This window comes from Anabrus simplex, chromosome 6 (assembly GCF_040414725.1).
Source record: "Anabrus simplex isolate iqAnaSimp1 chromosome 6, ASM4041472v1, whole genome shotgun sequence".
Taxonomy (NCBI): Eukaryota; Metazoa; Arthropoda; class Insecta; order Orthoptera; family Tettigoniidae; genus Anabrus; species Anabrus simplex.
The window spans coordinates 249,414,710-249,436,242 of record NC_090270.1 but is presented as its reverse complement, the minus strand read 5'-3'; positions in this window follow the sequence as shown (position 1 = coordinate 249,436,242).

Below are 21,533 nucleotides of genomic sequence, written 5' to 3'. Positions count from 1 at the left end.
GAACACTTCCCTTGTTAATTTATTGCATTACCTTACTCCTTGTCCTATAAATTAATGAATATTTGTCCCAATTTGTCCCCTTGAATTCTAACTTTATTTTCATATTGTGATCTTCACAACTTTTAAAAGCTCCACTCAAGCTTATTCGTTTACTAATGTCATTCCACGTCATCTCTCCATTGACAACTCGGAACGTACCACATAGTCGAGCAGCTCGTCTCCTTACCCCCAAGCCTTCCCAGCCCAAAGTTTGCAACATTTTCGTAACGCTACTCCATTGTCGCAAATAACCAAGAACAAATCGTGCTGTTTTCCTTTGCATCTTTTCCATTTATCGTATCAAGTAGTTTTGGTGAGGGTTCCATACACTGGAACCATACTCTGATTGGAGTCTTAGGGGCCGATGACCTTAGATGTTAGGCCCCTTTAAACAGCAAGCATCAATTGGAGTCTTATTAAAGACTTTATACACCCTCTGCTTTACATCCTTACTACAACCCCTAAATACATTCATAATCAAGTAAATAGATCTGCACCCTTTCCTTACTACCTCTTTGTCCCACTCGTTGGCTGAATGGTCAGCGTCAGAGTCCCGGGTTCGATTCCTGGCCGGGTCGGGGATTTTAACCTTCATTGGTTAATTCCAATGGCCTGGGGGCTGGGTGTTTGTGCTGTCCCCAAAATCCCTGCAAGTCACACACCACACATAACACTATCCTCCACCACAATAACACGCAGTTACCAACACATGGCAGATGCCGCCCACCCTCATCGGAGAGTCTGCTTTACAACGGCTGCACTCCACTAGAAATAGCCACACGAATTATTATAACAACCTCTTTAATGTGATTACCCCGTATATAACATTTAGGTACTTAAAGTGATCCCCATGACACCAAACTTCAGGAAGACATCAATGGCATGTTGCAGCGAAGAAAGCTATCTTAGTCTTGTACAAATCTGAATCTTACCAATCACATTAGGGGCTGCCTGACCGAAGCGGTAAGGGCGTGCTCGGTTCACCCGGAAGGACGTGGGTTCGATTCCCCGTCAGGACGTAGAAAATTCCAGTAACGAGATTTCCACTTCCGGATGTGCACAGGGCCCTGAAGTTCACTCAGCCTACACCAAATATGAGTACCAGGTTAATTCCTGGGGGCAAAGACGGCCGGGCGTAGAGCTAACCACTCTACGCCATGAAGTGCCGAGGTTACGGATAATGGAAGCCTTTACTTTTCACCCCTCCAAGGGCCTTCATGACCTGTACGGAGATGAAAACTAATCACACTGCGTACACTGCAATCCCCATAAACCACAAGCGAATTAAATATATCGGTTAATTACCTTTCGACAGTGTATCGTTGTTCTAAAAATTGCTATCCAATTGAGTATTTGTGAACACGACACCATGCACATATGTGTCAAGGTGTACGGACGAGGAAAGTGTTAGCAATCAGACCGCGCGACAGTTGCATTGCAGCCTTACGATTTGCTTTACGTCGAACCGATACAGACAGGTCTCATGGCAACGATGGGATAGGAAAGGACTAGGAGTGGTAAGGAAGCGACCGTAATTTTAATTAACGTACAGCCCCATTATTTATCTGGTGTGAAAATGGAAGACTAAGGAAAACCGTCTTCAGGGCTGGCCGACAGTAGGGTTCGAACCTACTATCTCCCGAATGCAAGTTGACAGCTACGTGACCCAAACCGCATAACCTCTCTCTCGGTCCTTGCTAGCCTGTCAGCTAGTCTGTTTTCGAAGAGTTTCAAGACTATGGAAGGCTCAAGTTTAACTTCTATTTATTTATTTATTTATGTATCTATTTATTTATTTATTTATTTATTTATTTATTTATTTATTTATTTATTTATTTATTTATTTATTTATCAGACATTTCTTGCTTCCGGCTGAGAATTTTCCCCATTACTTCCAGCTTTACCTGCAATGCGACACCCGGCTCAACAATATTTTCCGCAATCCCAAAATGGATTATTATAACATACTTCCTCAACATGACTGTACAGATGACCTGCTAAAGATCTTTATATATTAGGTCCCATCGTATCTATTTGCTTTACGTCGCACCGACTCAGATAGGTCTTATGCTGACACTGGGATAAGAAAGGAGTGTGAAGGAAGCGGCTGTGGGGTTCGAACCCACTATCTCCCGGATTCAAGCTCGCAGCTGCGCGCCCCTTGCGCACGACCAATTCGCCCGGTTATTTTAAATGAAATCCTGCACGTAGGATACAGAGTTTCTTACCCTCCCTTAATGACAACATACTTACTCTGTCCGGTGAAGATGGCGACTGTTGTCTTTGGAGGAAGTACAACTGAACAGCCATCTTCTCTTAACATTACTCAGAGGAGCAAAATGGAAGAGGGGTGATATTTCGAAAAATAAAGGTAGCAGCAAAAGAAAGGGAAGGAACACGAAAGGCATGAAAACGAAAGACTCTGTAGGTTTCGAAAATCTAACAGTGTCGGGGTCGGAACAGAACAAGAGTTGGCCAAGGGAGGTTGGATAGTAATGATGAATGCGAGGGGTTGAGCACACGCTGAGCAAGTTGAGAGGAATGCGCAGCTGTGAGCTTGCATTCGGAAGATAGTGGGTTCGAACCCCACTGTCGGCGGCCTTTAAGTTGATTTTCCGTGGTTTTCCATTTTCACACCAGGTAAATGCTGGGGGGCTGTGCATGAATTAAGGCACGGCTGCTACCTTCCTACTCCTATCCCATCGTCGCCATAAGACCTATCCGTGCCGATGCAACGCAAAGACAATATGTGGAAAAAGCTACCTCTTAGGTTTTTAGTGACTCCGAGGTGCCGGAATTTTGTCCCTCAAGAGTTACTTTACACAAGAGACTGGCGTGTTTGAGGACCTTCAAACACCACAGGACTAAGCAATATTCGGTAGCCAGGGCTCCACTGCCTGAGCTACTCGACCCGGCCCACTGCTTACTGATTTTATTCAGTACGGAGTCTCATTGTACAGTGTAGCTTAAGTATCTGGCCTGTGCACTTTGGTTGCGACCCCAGCAGTCCTTTGTGGACGGCTTACAATAGCAGCAGACTGGTATACCTACTTCGTGGTCGTCTATTTTGATATTCTATGCTAGCCTTGCTTCCAGTCGCACTACTGACCCACTAAGCCTCAATACTGTAACAGAGATTGCTTGACCTTCCTGATGCATGATTTGCAGATCAGTAATAGATCAAGCGGTAGAAACATATGTTCACTTTTGCATGGAACAAATTTCATGCTAAGTCCCTATTGTCACTTATAAAAGCGTTATACATCTCCAGTGAAAAGTTCCACGTTTACAATACAAAAGTTATTTATTTATTTATTTATTTATTTATTTATTTATTTATTTATTTATTTATTTATTTATTTATTTATTTATTTATTTATTTATTTATTTTATTTATATCAAAATAGCATATGTCCGCTTCTGTGGTGTAGTGGTTAGTGTGATTAGCTGCCAACCCCGGATGTCCGGGTTCTATTCACACCTCTGCTACGAAATTTGAAGTGTTAAGAGTGCTGGAATGGGGTTCACTCAGCCTCGGGAGATCAACTGAGTAGAGGGGGTTCGATTCCCACCTCAGCCATCCTCGAAGTGGTTTTCCGTGGTTTCCCACTTCTCCTCCAGGCGAATGCCGGGATGGTACATAACTTAAGGCCACGGTCGCTTCTTTCCCTCTTCCTTGTATGTCCCTCCCGATCTTCCCATCCCCCCACAAGGCCCCTGTTCAGCATAGCAGGTGAGGCTCACCTGGGTGAGGTTCGGTACTTGTCCTCCTCTCCAGTTGTCTCACGCTCCAGGACACTGCCCTAGAGGCGGTAGAGGTGGGGTCCGTCGCTGAGTCCGAGCGAAAACCAACCCTGAAGGGTAAACGGATTAAGAAAGAAAGAAAGAAAGAAAGAAAGAAATAACATATAGGCCTACTCGTTAACTCGTTAACATGTTACGTTCACATTAGGGATATAATCAGCTGATAAGCAAAAGACAGGTTAAAATAAACAAGGATATTATAAAACACTTAATGAATAAAATGTGATTCGACTGATGAGTATCTGTATGTTAGTTTTCGACACAGCATTATATTTAAACCAATCCCCATTGACTGATTCGCATTTGCCTGGAGAAGTGGGAAACCACGGAAAACCACTTCGAGGATGGCTGAGGTGGGAATCGAAACCCCCTTCTCTACTCAGCTGACCTCCCGACGCTGAGTGGACCCCCTTCCAGCCCTTATACTACTTTTCAAATTTCGTGGCAGACCTGGGAATTGAACCCGGGTGTCCGGGGGAGGCACCTAATCAGACTAACAACTACATCATAGAGACGGACAATTCTAATTCTTAATATATAAAATATAATATCCAGGTATTAGAAGAGGATTCTAGATGCTAATGATATAGATTTGTGTTGATGGTGGAAAATGTTCATTGGTTGGAAGCTCCGCAATATGAAAGAAACATTGTTAAACCAGCCTAAATATACCAGTTGTATTCATAATTGTTGCCGGGTTTTGTTGTAAAGAAAACACGTAATTTTCAAGAGAAACTGCTTGCCTTTTGCGGCAAACCATTCGTTGAGCCATTTTCCAACATACTCGAAATATTGCTGAAGTGCTGCTCTGCGAGCGCGTGCCTCATTTATGGCGCCAGGTCGGGGCAGTACGGCGGGTGCGGAAGGATGTCCCATACAAGCGATTTCAAGGTGTCATTCACTGTTTTTTGCTGTGTGAGACGGCGCATTGTCGTATAACAAAATCACTTTTCCGTGTCTTCTGGTCCATTCCGATCGCCTTTCGATCAATGCGTGATTTAAATTAATCATTTGGTGGCGATAGCGTTGTGCATTAAACGGTTTCGCCAGGCTTCAAGAGTCCCACCAGACACAAAGCATGGTCTTCTTGCCGAAGCGGGTTGGCCTTGGTATTGAAAGACCGGCTTCGCCAGTTGACAGCCACGATTTTCTCTGCTGCGGGTTTTCGAAATAAATGCATTTTTTGTCACCCGTCACAATTCGGCGCAGAAATGGTTTTCTTTCGCAGCGTCGAAGCAGCATTTCACAAGTGACTTGGCGATTTGCCATTCATTCAAATCGTGTGGGATCTACTTACCGAGTTTACTGATCTTCCCCATTACTCGTAAACGTCTGCTGATTGTTTCTCATGACACATTTAATGCTTGTGCCAATTGCTGTTGAGTTTGAGTTGAGTCATCATCCAGTAACGCCTGCAATTGTTCGTCTTCGCACTTTTGTGGTCTACATCGAAATCGCCACGTTTAAATTGTCGAAAGCATGTCTACCGGGCGAGCTGGCCGTGCGGTTAGGGGCGCGCAGCTGTGAGCTTGCATCCGGGAGATAGTGGGTTCGATCCCCACTGTCGGCAGCCCTGAAGATTCCGTGCTTTCCTATTTTCACACCAGGCAAATGCTGGAGCTGTACCTTAATTAAGGCCACGGCCAATTCCTCCCCCACTCCTAGCCCTTTCCTATCCCATCGTCGCCATAAGACCTGTCTGTGTCGGTGCGACGTAAAGCAAGTAACAAAAAAATGTCTCGCATGTTCTAATAGATGGGACGTGTTCACCATACGTTTCTACCAGCAAACGATGACTTTCCAGAGCATTTCTCTTTTGATTAATATTAGAAAAGCAATGCGAGTAGCATTCAGACACAAAGGTCGACGTTATCACCGACGATACAACACAGACGCTAGTGTTTGGTGGAATCAACTTGTGTGTGCTGGTAGGTTAATGTCAGACGAACAAACTGACGTATGTGTCAATTTCATACGCTGTGTACTGTTCGCTGACGCCATCTCTGAGTGAAATCGGAAATGACTTGTGCATACACCTGCTATGTCAAATATGTCGTTGGAAAATTATATTTGGTGCCAAAAAGTACCAAATCATACGGGATGAATTGTTCAAATCATAACGTAGCCATGAAGCCAATAAGAGCCATTTCCGGGGCACATGACCAGCAGCGACAGAAATCTTCGTTTAATTTATATTGCTGTGTTCAATGATTTATTTACCGAGCGAGTTGGTCGTGCGGTTAGAGGCGCGCAGCTGTGAGCTTGCATTCGGGAGATAGTGGGTTCGAATCACACTGTCTTTCTGTCTTAATTCGTTTACCACCCACGGTTGGTTTTTCCCTCGGATTCAACGAGGAATTCCCCCTCTAACCGCATCAAGGGCAGTGTCCTGGAGCGTCGGGTTGGGGGTTCATAACTGGGGATGAGGGACAGTACCTCGCCCAGGCGGCCTCACCTGCTGTGCTGAACAGGGGTCTCGTTGGGGGATGGCAAGATCGGAAGGGATAGGTAACGAAGAGGGGACGAAGGGGCCATGGCCTTAAGTTAGGTACCATCCCGGCATTTTCGTGGAGGAGAAATGGGAAACCATGGAAAACCACTTCGAAAATGGCTGAGGTGGGAATCGAACCCCTCTCTACTCAGTTGACCTTCCGACCTCCCCTCCTCGTACCACTTTTCAAATTTCGTAGCAGAGCCGGGATTCGAACTCGGTCTCCGTGGGTGGCAGCTAATCACACTAACCACTACACCACAGAGGAGGACATTCCACTTTTACACCAGGCAATTGCTGGCTTAATTAAGACCACGGCCGCTTCCTTCCCATTCCTAGCCCTTTCCTATCCCATCGTCCCCATAAGACCAATCTGTATCGGTGCGACGTAATGCAAATTCTACAAAAATGTCCATAATTTACATATTTACATAAATGTACGATACAACATCGTCTTCATTATTTTCTTCTTACGTAGACTGCAGCCTCTTCTATTTATGGTCTATACTGAGCATTCAGGTCCACATCCGTGGTGTAGTGATTAGTGTGATTAGCAGCCACTCCCGGAGTCTCGGGGTCGATTCCCGACTTTGCCATGAAATTTGAAAAGCGGTACGAGGACTAAATCGGGGTTCCCTCAGCCTCTAGAGATGAACCGAGTTGAGAGGTGTTCGATTCCCTCCTCAGCCAACCCCGAAGTGGTTTCCGTGGTTTCCCACTTATCCAGGCAAATGCGAATCAGTCAATAGGGGTTGGTTAAAATACAGTGCAATATAATGCTGTGTCGAAAACGGTTGATACCTTGTCCTCTAGTTTAACAAAGAGAATATAATCTTCGCTCACAGATAAAACCAAATAGCGTTGTCACTTCTTATAACATCACTTTTAAAAATCTCAAAAGATATAAAAATTGAGAAATATACTAGGATAGGCACCAACACAGAGTTTTGGCATTATCCGAAAAAAATAGCTCATCAAGTACACGGGAAACATTTTCTCTCTTGACAAGTTTATTCTTGAATGTTTTAGTGCACTCTCATGAATTATTTGTAACTAGGAAATCATCAGGATGTGAGTGCATCTGCTTTGATATAAATTACATTCAGGTACACAATACGTTCGATAGGTCTTAAAATATCAAAATAGTTTTAATAAGAAATTTCTATAAATTAATCATTTCACCAACGTTTCCTAATCAAACCAACAGAAAGAACTAAACTGATGCTTCGCACATGCCCGTGTTTACATTCGAATAAACCGAACGCGGCGCCGTTTTAGCCAATATCGATAGCTGCCTTAAGGTATGGTATAATGTAGCTGGTCTTGGTAGATGACCGATCACCTAGCAGCTGCGAACGCCGAGAAATCAACATCGAACACAAACACACTGTTAGTGTCAGCCTGTGTCACCGAAGCGTCCTTGATACGACTCGATTTTGTCAGCTCTGAGGTCCGTGCTCAAATCCCTCCCTTGGCGAAGATTTTTACTTCGAATAGTGCTCTCAATTCGGTCCCAGCTACGTGCATATTTAGCAACACTGCCCCGTAAATCCATTTGAATTCGCCCGCGAAGCGATCTGATTCGTTAACTTCAACGGCGCGAGATATCTAAATCACTTTTTTTTCAAATTATTATTAATCCGTATTACCAACCCTGAAACGCTCATATTCCCGGTTCACGTTGTTTCCGACCACCCTATATATTAAATGGATATAAAACCCCAAACCCCATGACAGTACAGCCCTTGAAAGGCCTTGGCCTACCAAGCAACCGCTGCTCAGCCCGAAGGCCTGCAGATTGCGAGGTGTCGTGTGGTCAGCACGACGAATCCTCTCGGCCGTTATTCTTTGCTTTCTAGACCGGGGCCGCTATCTATCCGTTAGATAGCTCCTCAGTTCTAATCACGTAGGCTGAGTGGACCTCGAACCAGCCCTCAGGTCCAGGTAAAAATCTCTGACCTGGCCGGGAACCGAACCCGGGGCCTCCGGGTAAGAGGCAGGCACGCTACCCCTACACCACGGGGCCGGCATTAAATTGATATAGGTTACAAAAAAGATTTACGCGTGTTATTGATATGTTTTATAAAATCTTTTTGAAGGGGCCCAATGCTTGTTTTCTGCAGGCGGATCCGTGTCATATTCGTGACGTTTCTAGATCGGGAGGCCGAGATTCTACCACTGATCCACAGAAGCAGTTCTTTCTAACATGTATGGATAGTTTTTCTTTCTTTCTTTTCTTCCTTTCATAGTCCGTTCACCCTCCAGGGTTGGTTTTTCCCTCGTACTCGGTAAGGGATCTCACCTTTACCCCCTCAAGGGCAGTGTCTTGGAGCGTGAAACATGAAACATTTGGTCGATAATACAACTGGGGAGGAGGATGAGTACCTCGCCCAGGCGGCCTCACCTGCTATGCTGTACAGAGGGTTTGTGGGGAGTGGGGAGATTGTAAGGAATAGACAAGGAGGAGGGTAGGAAGCGACCGTGGGCTGGACGAGAAGTGGAAAACCACGGGAAATCACTGCGACGATGGATGCGGTGGGAATTGACCCCTTATCATTTTTTTTTTTTTTTTTTTTTTTTTTTTTTGCTAGAGGGGCTTTACGTCGCACCGACACAGATAGGTCTTATGGCGACGATGGGATGGGAAAGGCCTAGGAGTTGGAAGGAAGCGGCCGTGGCCTTAATTAAGGTACAGCCCCGGCATTTGCCTGGTGTGAAAATGGGAAACCACGGAAAACCATCTTCAGGGCTGCCGATAGTGGGATTCGAACCTACTATCTCCCGGATGCAAGCTCACAGCCGCGCGCCTCTACGCGCACGGCCAACTCGCCCGGTATATATGTATCAAATTTCGTTGCAGCTAATTACACTAACTACTACACCACAGAGGCGGACATGTAAGCTATAGATACTACCGGTACTTGTTTAGCATTTTTTCGGTACTGAGTACCAGTGAGTACCCTTACTTATAATGAAAGAGCGAGAGACTTTTACACTAGATGATAGGTCATACAGTATATACCACAAAGTTTCCTGCCTGTATCTTGTATTTATTTAAGAACGTTGTTCTCCTACGTCAGACTAGCAGTGCCCAGGGATATCTCGCTAGGACTGCATCGTGTCTCAATGAACCCGACTACTCGTTACTGTCTCTGTATGTGGGAGTGACGCGATGTGTTCGCTATTTTTTAGGGTGCGGGCTCGATTGTTGCGCGGGTCATTATGGCTTCACGTGTAATAACAGTCATTTATCAGAGGGGCCGTGACAGCGAGTTCCGCTGCGCAGTTTTCAAGGTCGGTCAAACCACGGTCAAGATCAAGGAGGCTTCTGTCAGGAGAGCAGCACCACACAGCATTTCCAAGAATGGACATGGTTATGCTAGACGGAGTCGGATTTCAGAACAGAGCACGAGTTATCCCAAATCACTTTACTCTTTGTCGTAATATAAAACTCCACAATGTATCTAAAAGAATCTGGTGTTCGAGTTTTATTTATTTTTACTATTTAGCGAATAACTATAAAATTAAATAGGCCTAAGTATTTGTAATACAAATTTCTGTTTTATATTTTGTCACCTGACCCAGGTCTGCATTTATCGATAGATAGATGTATTTATCATCGACAGGTTATTTACCCAATTATACATGATTCAATAAAACATTATATACAACAAAAAAAGCAAAGTCACCTCCGTACAGGCCATAAAGGCCCTTGGAGGAGTGGAAGGTAAAGGCTTCCACCATTGTTAACCTCGGCACGTGAAGGGGTAGAGTGGTTGGCTCTACGCCCGGCCGCCTTTGCCCCTAGGAATTAACCTGGTACTCATTTTTTGTGTAGGCTGAGTGAACCTCAGGGCCATATGCACCATTTTACGACTTCCTGACGGAGATTCGAACCCACGTCCTTCCGGGCGAACCAAGCATGCCTTTACCGCCTCGGCCAGGCAGCCCCTATTATATACAACGAAAACACCTTAAATAAATAAAACTAATTTACTAAAATAAAGTTTAAACTAAATCTAGAGACGTTTTCTTTTCCTTCTTCTACTTCTACGGTCTCATTGGATCACTTCAATCAATCATTATCAGGTCATCTTCTTCGATAAGTTTTCTTTCCGAATTGCTCAGTAGCTTTCAATTCGTTCTGATCTTTTCTATCGTTCCCTATCTGTAAATACCGTTTGTCTATTTTTGGTTTAATTTTTATGTTTTTCAGTTTCTTTACATTGTCTGATTTGTTTAGTAAATCGGCCAGAGTTATTTCTACAGAAGTAAAAATCCATCCTACTTGTTGCTTCAGATTCCAGAGTTTATCTATAATTTTTCTTGGTAATCTGGTTTCTGGTATATTCGTAATGTGACCAGAAAAAGAGATCCTCTTCTTCCTTATGCAGGGTTTTCTTTGGCTCGCTTCGTGTGTCAGGGGAACATGCACGGTAGGCGATAGCGCGGCCGGGTGACTCATTTACCGAGAGAAGTATTGCTTCATGACCGGCTAAGCAGTACGGTAGCGATAACGACTGCTTCACAGCAACAGTTTTGTTTAACATCTGTGGTATTGGTAGCGTGTTCAATGTGTTCGCTTTAAAATAGCATCGTTTCTGTAGGAATATCGTGTGTTTAACGAGTGATGTATACAGTAGAACAGCGTGTATTCCTTGTGTTGTGCTATGCGAAGCATTCTTCTTATACAGAATGCCGCTTTCGATTCATTCGCAAATTTCCTGGCATCCTCCCTCCCCATAGGAGTACAGTACGTAAATTAGTAAAGAAGTTCCGCACCAGCGGGTCCATTCTTAACAAGAAATCACGCAGGAGACGGACCGTTTTAACAGAGGAAAAGCTTGACGAAATAGGAACTCTCTTGAAAAGATCTCCAACAAAATCCCTGTCGCGTCTCGCCGTACAAGCTAATGTATCATTATCTTCTGCCCACCATGTAAAAAAAAACTGTTAGAGCAAAACCGTAGAAACCCATCCGTGCCCAATATTTAAGAGGACCTGGCAGTTTCGCTAGGCTTCGGTGTTGTTACTGGTTGCTTCAGTCAGTTCACGATGGGTAAGTTGACTCAGAACTTTTATTTTATAGTGATGAAGCATGGCTACACTGAAGTAGCTATGTAAATAGTCAAAACAATCGCTACTGGTAGGCAGAAAATCCCCACCAGCTGCATGTCTGTCGACTTCATGGTGTAAAGATAGGAGTTTGGTGCGCAATAAGTGCTCGCAGAATTATAGGGCCTATATTTTCCCGCGAAACAATAAATGCTGATCGATATATAGACCTCATTCTCAGACCATTCTTTCAAGAGCTGACGGAAGAAGAAATGAGTAATCGTTACTTTATGCAAGATAATGCGACGGCACACACTGCTAATCGGTCCGTGGAGGTAATACGAGAAGTTTTAGAAGATCGTGAGGTTAATTATCCCTCTAGATCTCCTGATTTAAATCCCTGTGATTATTACCTGTGGGGGATGCTGAATGGAAAAGTGTATGTGAACAACCCGCACACAAGAGAAGAAGTACAAGAGAACATTACACAAGTTAATTCGAACATCACACGGACTGAGATTCACCGACTGTCTGCAAACCTATTTACGAGGTGTCAGGCGTGTTTGATAGCTGGGGGACAACATTTTGAACATCAAATGTAATGCCAGGTAGGTTTTAGACTAATAGTTTCACTAGAAATTGATATTTATAACTGTGAATTGTCGTGAGTGGTGGGGAGGAAAAGTGCGCATTTTATCGGCTAGCGACGGAGTGTCATTGCGCCAGCCGTGCCGTGCTCTGAGCGGTGCTGCGGAAGACCCTGTAGTATCTGTGATGGGCTACAGTTCACTGTACATCACTTCGTTTGGCACTATGCACCATTGTCCATCTTTTTGATATGTTTTATTTATGCATGTTCTAGCTAATCTTCCCTCTACTTTGAAGATTTTAAGGCGTCAAGTACACTGACTGACAGAGCAAATGCAACACCAAGAATGAGTGGTTCGAAAGGGATGAAAGTTGGGGAAAAACAGAGACGGCACGGACGAATAATTGATGTTTATTTCAAACCGATATGCAGGTTACACAATGCGCACGACATCGACTCAGTAGGATGTAGGACCACCGCGAGCGGCGATGCACGCAGAAACACGTCGAGGTACAGAGTCAATAAGAGTGCGGATGGTGTCCTGAGGGATGGTTCTCCATTCTCTGTCAACCATTTGCCACAGTTGGTCGTCCGTACGAGGCTGGGGCAGAGTTTGCAAACGGCATCCAATGAGATCCCACACGTGTTCGATTGGAGAGAGATCCGTACGCTGGCCACGGAAGCATCTGTACACCTCGTAGAGCCTGTTGGGAGATGCGAGCAGTGTGTGGGCGTGCATTATCCTGCTGAAACAGAGCATTGGGCAGCCCCTGAAGGTACGGGAGTGCCACCGGCCGCAGCACATGCTGCACGTAGCGGTGGGCATTTAACGTGCCTTGAATACGCACTAGAGGTGACGTGGAATCATACGCAATAGCGCCCCAAACCATGATGCCGCGTTGTCTAGCGGTAGGGCGCTCCACAGTTACTGCCGGATTTGACCTTTCTCCACGCCGACGCCACACTCGTCTGCGGTGACTATCACTGACAGAACAGAAGCGTGACTCATCGGAGAACACGACGTTCCGCCATTCCCTCATCCAAGTCGCTCTAGCCCGGCACCATGCCAGGCGTGCACGTCTATGCTGTGGAGTCAATGGTAGTCTTCTGAGCGGAAGCCGGGAGTGCAGGCCTCCTTCAACCAATCGACGGGAAATTGTTCTGGTCGATATTGGAACAGCCAGGGTGTCTTGCACATGCTGAAGAATGGCGGTTGACGTGGCGTGCGGGGCTGCCACCGCTTGGCGGCGGATGCGCCGATCCTCGCGTGCTGACGTCACTCGGGCTGCGCCTGGACCCCTCGCACGTGCCACATGTCCCTGCGCCAACCATCTTCGCCACAGGCGCTGCACCGTGGACACATCCCTATGGGTATCGGCTGCGATTTGATGAAGCGACCAACCTGCCCTTCTCAGCCCCATCACCATACCCCTCGTAAAGTCGTCTGTCTGCTGGAAATGCCTCCGTTGACGGCGGCCTGGCATTCTTAGCTATACACGTGTCCTGTGGCACACGACAACACGTTCTACAATGACTGTCGGCTGAGAAATCACGGTACGAAGTGGGCCATTCGCCAACGCCGTGTCCCATTTATCGTTCGCTACGTGCGCAGCACAGCGGCGCATTTCACATCATGAGCATACCTCAGTGACGTCAGTCTACCCTGCAATTGGCATAAAGTTCTGACCACTCCTTCTTGGTGTTGCATTTGCTCTGTCAGTCAGTGTATATATGGTCTGACACCGTAGTTAGCCTCTTCGAGTCCCGTTGGTAGGAAAAAGTTCACCATCCCAATTTTGGCCGGCAGGGCAGGAGAGGTGATGGTATACAATTTCTAATCACTAGATGTCTGACTCGTTGGCTGAATGGTCAGCGTACTGGCCTTCGGTTCAGAGGGTCCCGGGTTCGATTCCCGGCCGGGTCGGGGATTTTAACCTTCATTGGTTAATTCCAGTGACTCGGGGGCTGGGTGTTTGTGCTGTCCCCAACATCCCTGCAACTCACACACCAAACATAACACTATCCTCCACCACAATAATACGCAGTTACCTACACATGGCAGATGCCACCCACCCTCATCGGAGAGTCTGCCTTATAAGGGCTGCACTCGGCTAGAAATAGCCACACGAAATTATTTATATTATTATCACTAGATTGTGTGCCAAAAGCGTGGAATCACTTCCAACCCTCTCCGCAGTATTCATATGGTGTGAGGTCACATAACGCCGTTGATGGTGATTCGTCTGTCGTTTGGAGAAGTTAAGCCCTGAACAGCTATTCGAAAGGAGTAGGTTATGTGCCGGCACAGGGTTTTAACCTCTCCCTTCCTACTATCATTCATTTGATCTCATTAACGCCTCTGCTGAGGTTGACGTCAGGAAGGGCATCCGGTCGTACAAACTCTCTACGAAGATACATCTCGCGTCATACCCCACTCTGTGGAAGAACGGGACAAGGGTTGGACATACACTATACGTAAGTCTGTTATAGGTAACATTGTCACGCATTGCATAGGTGTTTCTTCAGAATAGCCACTGAGTGTTAAATTACTTTTTCTTTGATGCTGTTCTCTGTTTTATTTGTCGCACAGCAGTTTATAAATAATTTTGGTATAGTACCACGAGCTCCTAGAAATAAACCAGCCACGGTAAAACCGCTTCACACCATGTGATTGAGGAAAGTGTGGTATAGTTTTTTCTTTCCATGGTCCACATCTTGGGGCTGAGTTAGCGATTGTTCAAAGTGAATGGCTGGATCAATGATTTCTTCTGTATTTTTAACATGGGTATGTTTTTGGGGTGGGGGTTCTATCTGGAATTAGTCCAATCATTTCCCCGATATCATTGTTATGCCATTGTTTCAAGATCTTCGAGCGCCTTATCCTTAACCGAATTAGTGGCATCCTCGAAGGAAAGTTCATTCCTCAACAAGCTGGTTTTCGACCTGGAAAGTCATGCTGCAGTCAAATCCTGAACCTTACTCAACATATCGAGTATGGTTTTGAACAGCGTAAGGTAACTGGAGTTGCCTTTGTTGACTTAACAGCTGCCTATGACACCATCAACCACAGGAAGTTACTGAGGAAAATTTACCAGCTCACTAATGATTAGCAACTAACATCTCTTATTGGCATTCTCCTGCAGAATAGAAGATTCCAAGTCTCTCTCCATGGTAAGAAGAGCAGGTGGCGCGTACAAAAGAACGGTTTACCTCAAGGCAGTGTGCTAGCCCCTGTGCTCTTTAACATTTATACTAATGATCAACCCATTATGGAAAATACCAGGCTTTTCATCTATGCCGACGATACTGCAGTGGCTGCCCAAGGAAAGACATTTGAAGAGGTGGAGGAAAAGTTGACTTCTGCACTAGATACTCTTGGCTCTTACTATGAAGGCAATCATCTAAAGCCAAATCCCAACAAGACCCAGGTGTGCGCATTTCACTTAAGGAATAGAGAAGCTCGGCGGGAACTGGACATTGTATGGCAAGGCAAACGACTAGAACATTGTCCAACACCTGTGTATCTAGGTGTTACTCTTGACCGAACACTGTCCTTCAAGAAACATTGCCACAACACCAGGCTGAAAGTTAGTTCACGGAACAGTATTTTGAGAAAGCTCACAGCCACCACCTGGGGAGCAAGCCCTCACGTCCTGAGAACCTCTGCTCTTGCTTTGTGTGTGTCCGCTGCAGAGTACGCTTCACCTGTGTGGAGTGCATCTACTCACACCAAGGAGGTTGACATTGCAATCAACGAGACCGTACGTATCTTGTCGGGATGTCTGAAGCCAACCCCAGTTGACAAACTCTACCCGCTTGTTGGAATAGCTCCTCCCGCTATCAGAAGGGCTGTTGCTGCTGATGCAGAGAGGACAAAGCAGACTAATGATTCTCGCCACCCACTGCATGATCACCAGGCTGTAGTCTGTCGACTGAAGTCGAGAAAGAGCTTCATCACCAGGACTCAACCACTGGTAGGAACACCTGAGTATAACCGCATCACCAGGTGGAAGAACATGCTGCCGCCTGATACTCCTGCAAAGGAAGAGCTAGCTCCAGGAAATGACCTGCCCTACCCTATTTGGAGATCACTTAATCGTCTTAGGGTGGGCGTACCTCTTTGCAAGACCAACATGCAAAAATGGGCCATACTTCCAGCTGATGGAGACGCATCCTGCGAGTGTGGTGTAACACAAGATCCGAACCACCTGCTCATTTGTCCCCTACTAGAACATCCCTGCACTACACAGGACCTAATCGAGGCGAACAACAAGGCCATCGGAGTTGCTACATTTTGGAAATGCTGACCGGACACGGAATGATGATTGTAACCATGACAACCAGTGTTCGTCTATGTATGCCAGGTCATTAGGGTCATCTTCTCACTGTGCGCTGTCTTTCTGTTACCAAGAGCTTGAGTAAATCCCGTATCAAGTGAACCCGTTTCTGCTCCTCAGTCCAGAGTTAAAATCCTTGAACTGGGCGTAAAACAACCACGGGCCCTAGAATAAGAGACAGGCATGTTATCTCTAGACCACAGGGCTTGCTATTAGTATTACATTTACAACGTCTAGAATGCCCTTCATTTCCTCACAATGCGCATCGTAAGTGGCTACTAGTAGGGGAACAACCAAATAATCTATCCTCACTCCCTCGCCTTCTAAACCTAAAAACATATCCATGATTCTATATTTTTTCCGTGTAGCGGAGAAAATGCACCAGTGCTATTTCTTGTATAAACAGTACAACTTGTATGTCTTTCGCTGCTATTTCCTATTAAAATGTTTGCAAAATTTGATTTAGTAATATATAACTTCAACATTCAAAAAAAAATGACTTTACAAAATTTTGTTTAAGAATCATAATTAATGGACTTGATATAATGAAGAATGATGCCTCCGTGGCCCAGGCGGAAGCACGTCGGCCTCTCACCGCTGGGTTCCGTGGTTCAAATCCCGGTTACTCCATGTGAGATTTGTGCTGGACAAAGCGGAGACGGGACAGGTTTTTCTCCGAGTAGTCCGGTTTTCCCCGTCATCTTTCATTCCAGCAACACTCTCCACTATCATTTAATTTCATTTCATCTGTCAGTCATTAATCATTGTCCCAGAAGAGTGCGACAGGCTTCGGCAGCCGGTACAATTCCTATCCTCACCGCTAGATAGGGGCTTCATTCATTCCATCCCTGACCCGGTCAATGACTGGAAAACAGGCTTTAGGTTTTCATTTTCACATAATGAACAATATGAAAATAAACAGCGATTGAGCACATTTGTATGATGCCAGTTTTCTGTTTAAATTCTTGTAGGAAGCTATCACAAAATAAATCCACTTCTTTAACTGATCCATCTTGATAGCATCCCATCAAATTGGTAAAGATCTGGTCGTCCTCTAAAGATAATGTTTCTGTTATGCACACGCGTGATTAAATTACTTCTTCATTACTCGTAAATTAAGTCAACTTGTGCCCTTTAAGAAGCAACACTCGACAAACAGTTATCAGCATAAAGTTCAAATATTACTGTACTTCTGCATTCCAAAGACTAATGCAGGACTGATGTTTTCTCGCTCTGTAGAGTTGCACGATGACCCAGGAAATGAAGCTTAAACACGCACAGAAGTATAATACGGAACGAGCGCTTAATACAATTTCCCAAATTTCAGTTGAAGACCTCCCCAGAATAAGGATGTAAGCAACAAATTTTTGAAAAGTGAGATTTAAGTGGAAATAGGGTGTATCATCACGTATCGAAGCTGTGGTGTTACCTTATGTCTTACTTACATTTGAACTTCAAACTGGTTTACAGCCAGAAGAACTTTGTCCTCCGTGGTATAAGGATGGAACATCAGTCAAGATGGTGGACAGTGCTTGAGTAGGTTCATCACCAGGTGTAATAAAAGCCATAGACGAAATCACGTCTATATTTTGAAATATTTTCATGACATTTGTATTGTTGTTATTTTTATTATTACACTAATATTACTTGCTATCGTTTGTGTACGTGCAGGAGTTCTCTTCTGTTGTATATAAACGTAAAACATACTTGCAGGTAATTCTCCATTGTAACACTTGCAAATCACACATTAAAACCTTAACTTATAACAATAATATATTATTTGTATTAGGCGATTTCATTTGTACACTTGCATATGCAATTGCAATACCATGAAATAAACCCAAAAAATAATTTTCCTCTCTCCTGAAAAATTACTGATTTCTTTCTTTCTTTTTTACAATTGGCTTTGCGTCGCACCGACACAGGGCGGTCTTATGGCGACGATGGGATAGGAAAGGTCTAGGAGTAGTAAGGAAGCGTCCGTGGCCTTAAGTAAGGTACAGCCCCCAGCATTTGCCTGGTGTGAAAATGGGAAACCACGGAAAACCATCTTCAGTGTTGTCGACAGTGGGGTTTCGAACCCACTATCTCCCGGATGCAAGCTCACAGCTGCGCGACCCTAACCGCACGGCCAACTTGCCCGGTACTGATTTGTTGGGTACATACTTAATTCGCGAGGTCTCCAAATAAGAAATATTAAATAATGTAATATTCTTTCACGTGAAGGAAATAAAGCACCACCTATCAATTTAACAATGTTGTGGGTGAAGATTGACGAGCCTTATTAAGTGACCTCCATGTAGTCCTATTTTTTCTAAAACTAACCAGTCGTTCAGAAGTATAACGAACTGAGATGGATGCGTGATTCGGGGCATACAGTTGTTAGCTTGCACTCGGGAGATAGTGGTTTCGAACCACAGTATCGGATCAGTTAATAACACGGTTGCTTCCTTCCCAGTAGTAGCGCTTCCCTATCGGATTGCCACCAAAAGACCTGCCTGCGTTAACACCACTTGTAAATCAAACTCTTCGATGAGCTTCTGTACAAGAATCGAAACGTACTACATGCTTACACGGCTTTTATAAATTGGCCTAACAATATTTCAGAAATCTGGCGTAGGTTACACATAGGATGCTTCCAGAGAAAGGGAAAGTTAGCAAAATAACGGGATAAACGTTTTCATGCAACCAAAATAATTCACAGTGTTACCAGAATGAATTTGCTAAAGACGCTTCGTGAGAAATTATGAAATCCATATGAATACTTCAGTGATTTGAACTGAATGATACTGATGAACTTATGTATACATTTGGGATATGGTGGGTTTGAACCCACTGTAGTCAGCCCTCGAGGTAGTTAACCGTTATTTCCAATTTTCACACAAAGCAAATTTTGGGGTAGTACTTTAATTAAGGATACAGAGGTTTCCTTCTCAGTACTAGCCCTATCCTATGCCATCGTCCCCAAAGACATGAATGTGTCGGTTCGACGTAGAGTTATTCAATATTTCTTGAATAAATGAATGAATTAATGAGTGAATTTATGTTTGAGTGCCACACGAATGAAATCAAATATTGTAGATTAAATATATTTTAAATTATTCTTTGCACCTTTCAATTTAATTTCGGTTTATACTATTTAGAATTACTTTAATAGATATTATTATTATTATTATTATTATTATTATTATTATTATTATTATTATTATTATTATTATTATTATTATTATTATTATTATTATTATTATTATTATTATTATTATTATTATTATTACAGAAATATCGTGGAACAGAGAGGTGAAAGAAGGTGCCGGGGTGAAGGGGCGGACAAGGAAATGACCAGAGCGTAAGTTAAAACACAAAATTTTTGAAATTTTATTTCTTTCCTTCCTTTTTTAAAAATATTAAAATGTGATTTGGAACAAATAACAGTTGAATAGAATAACAAATAACCTCGTCATTTTTTATAACAACAGCGGACTATAAGTACAAAAATCAGATACAATAACTAGAGAGAATTATAAACAGGATAATATAGAAGGTATGAAAATATAGGTATGAGAATAATCGCTCTGAATAAGTACACTATTTTAAGAGCATGTTTGCTCTTCTAATTTCCATCCCAGGAGACTGAGCTCCAAAAGTTACTGCAGTCCAGCCTCTCAGAGGCACAAGCTTTTTACAAAATGATGTCTGATAAACTTCAAGTACTGTTTACAGTCACTTCTGCTCAACAGTCTATCAATAATTACAATTACAATAGGGGCAATGAGTGCCCATACTAAATTACCTTAGTTAAACACTATCGACCATGAACAAAAGGCAAGGAGGCAACACTTGCACTCATTTTAGGAAAAACTCTTAAAACCCTAAATGGGCTTGTGGCCTGACGTTGCAGAGGTTAAGCCTATACTGCAGAGGGGTGACTAAACGAGAAATATTAAATGCCGAAAGAGAGTTAAGAATTTAGAGGTTTATCTGTCTGTCTGAGAAAGTTTTCATTCCACGTCCATAGGGCGGGGCGGGCCCCCTAGAGAGTTACGCTCTCTCTCGGGCCGTGAGATGTGTAGAGAGAGAGAGAGAGAGAGGTGTGATGAAGGAGAAAGATGGGTAAAAGAAGGAGTGTGGAATGATAACGGATGGGGGCCTCGTGGCTACGTAGATGGGATTAAAGGGATGATGTGTGCGAGGTGTGTAAGTTAGAAGAAAGTTCCAGGGTGGAAATGCGATGTGAGGAGATGAAGAGTAGCTGTGATATTAGATAGGGAAGTGGCGAGAAAGCGAAGGAGGTCGAATGTCAGAAGGGATGGGAGGAAGAAGCTAGTTTGGGGAGTGGGTGGACGAACGGGTTGAGGGGGTGGAACAGGTGGAGGGGTTGGCCGGGGGCGACGGTAGGAAGTGTTGCGTTGAAAGCGAACAGTTGGGGGTGGAGAACGAGAAGGCTCCACTCTGTAGTGATGACTGTAGATACGGGCGCCGGTGCTAATCAGGTGTTGGACATCTTCTGCAGTAGGAAGGTGTAGCCGCACCATATATGTAGGTCCGTAGGCGTTGTGAATTCGAAACGCGCGACGGGCGGCGACGCCTGCTGCTTGAAGTTCGCGTATGATGTCTCTTTCGGAGATGGCAGTTTCGATGCCACGGAGAACACAACTAGACATGGCATGGAATGACGGTGGAGGCTGCTGGGGCGATGAAGGTGTGGCGGCGGCTGCTACGGTGTCTTCTTGTGAAGATGGTGATGGCGGTGCTGCGGCGGTCGAATCCAAGGAGGTGGCAGGGAGTTGCTGGGGACGCAGTTGTGCGGAAGTCGAGGAAATTATGAGGGATGATGACATGATGGACGAAGGGTGGCAGGTTGTGGTAGTAGTGACGGGAATACGGGATAAGGTGTAGGCGGACGTGGTAATGGTCGTGGTGGTGGTGGTGGTCGTAGTAGTTGTGGGGTAAGTGGAGAGGGAAGGCGCTGGCGGCTGCGGCTGAGATTCGTTGACGGTGGGAAGAGAAGATTGATGTGCGAAGAGCTGATCGAGGATGTACGAAGGAGTATGCACCACTTCGTAGAATCTGTGGTGAAGGGTCGCGCCGACGGCTTGGAGGCTTAGCATTTCGTCCTCGCTGCGAAGACCAGAATCTGCGTTGACGGTAAGGAAGTGGAGTCATCCAAGAGCCTGAAAACATCATGTGCTGGGACGCCGGCTGTGCGAAGATCGGTGAG